The sequence below is a fragment of the Gopherus flavomarginatus genome, chromosome 5 (assembly GCF_025201925.1).
Source record: "Gopherus flavomarginatus isolate rGopFla2 chromosome 5, rGopFla2.mat.asm, whole genome shotgun sequence".
In the NCBI taxonomy this organism is placed as follows: Eukaryota; Metazoa; Chordata; order Testudines; family Testudinidae; genus Gopherus; species Gopherus flavomarginatus.
The window spans coordinates 107103042-107105125 of record NC_066621.1 but is presented as its reverse complement, the minus strand read 5'-3'; positions in this window follow the sequence as shown (position 1 = coordinate 107105125).

The following is a 2084-nucleotide window of genomic DNA, read 5'->3' as shown; positions in this document are numbered from 1 at the left end:
TATAGTTATCTAAATATTTTGCCTTTTGAAATCTGCTTGTTTTCTCATAAACATATGAATACACATAGTTATTACCTGCGGTTGTATTTTGATGCGTTTTATTCCAAGGGTAAGTATTATGCTGCTTTAACAGGTTATTAGCAGACTACGATTACACTTACAGTGCATTTTGGGTTTTGCCATATTCATAGCTTATTCTCTTTAAAAAAGTGCTTAATATTATAGGCTGCTACACTCAAGATTTACTGTATTATTTTAAAAATAGATTTTATAATATACTGTAGGCTATATATAATAAAAACAAAATGTCATGCAATTGGGTTTACATCAAAATTTTACTCTTATTTATAAATGAAACTTTCTCTCCTGTGACTAAATTTTAAAAAAGTACCATCATATGAGGTTTGTAACAAGAATATAGTTAAATCAAAAGAATATTTGATATTTTGGTTATGATACTTTTTTTAAGAAAAATTATTTAAAATGTGTGGGTTTGGGTTTTTTAATAGTTGTATATAATCATAATGGAAGGACAATTGTAACAAGGGCAAATAAATTAGTACCCTAGGTTACTATATTAATGTGAGAGAACTGAGGCTATGGAATATGTTTTACTTAATCTCATTATTGAATGAACAGCTCTATAGAGATGCCTATTTGTATTTGTTTCTCTAATAAAGATGCAACTGTAGCTCTGAACACAAATTAGTTTTAATTATTTAAATGATATGAATTTTGTCAAATATAAATAACCTAACACCTGTTTTGCCTTTTCATTTTATGAAAAAAAAAATTGTCTCATGAAAACTAATAGAGGATGATAGGAGGAATAACCAAGGTAGGTGTACATACGTATTTGAAAGTTTTCAATCGTTTATTACAATTATGTTCACTCCAGAAGTGTACACGTGAGAGTGATTACTATGAAGCCAGGATGAAGAAGCAGTCTGATGCATTGCTATGCAAGAAAAAAAGGGAAATATAAAAATAGAAAGATGTGGTCTTACATATACTGAGTTACTTAATGTGACACACAAGTACATACCTCAATTCTGAGATTTGGTGACACTGATTTATGCTATAACAACTCATCAGCTGATATAACAATAACAGTACAAAACAATAACCTATGTTATGACACACATTCCTGCCATCATGGTCTCCAACCTATAAAGAAACAACCACCCCAGGCAAATGAAATTATCTAAATCTGAGTTTCCTTATATTGATTTTTGTTTTGTCAACTTCTTTTGAGGAGATCTTCCTGACCATAAAATGAGGATTACACCCAGAGTGAAGAAGGCACAGTGCAATATAAAACTGCATTTGCAGTTAACGCTGGAAAAATGAGTTCTGTTTTTTTTCCCTATAACACAATAATAGCATAATCCTACTGTGTTTCTGTTTGTATGTTACTGTGTTTTAAAAGATTTCTCATTTAAAATGGTGTGTGTATTATATGGTGTGGTTTCACACTTAATTTCCCATTTGTTTGGGAAGGTAAATTACATATGTAACCTGGTTGTAGTCTGTGGTGGAATCATATGGGACTTTAAGCAGCAGTCATTTGTATGAGCTTCTGTATATTAAACCAAGTTTTAATACTTTAAATGCCAAGTTTTGTGGTGTATTAACTATTGTCCTTTTAGGCGGGGGAAGTGTGCTAAGCAGGTGGTATCTTCATTTCGAATATAAATATTGGACAGGCACACAGATCTACTGAAACTTACTGCTCAGTATTTTGATCTGCCCAATACATCATCTTTAAAGGCCCTCATGGAGATTTTTTTCCCCTAGATTGCAGGAGTCAGCTTATCATGAGAACTTATAACGTTCCAGGGATGTAATTATCTGACCATCACATTCCATATTGTGCCGTATACTTCAATAATCCAACTCCGGGTTTCACTACTATTTTTAATAAATGCATGATTACAACAATGTATGCATTTTAGAATTTGACATTGGATTTTAATAGCAATTTCTCCTTACTCTATATACTTGAATAAATAATGTTAATCTACCTGTTGATGTCCCCGTTACAAAACTTGTACTCTTTAGTAAATTCAATAATATGCTCTTTA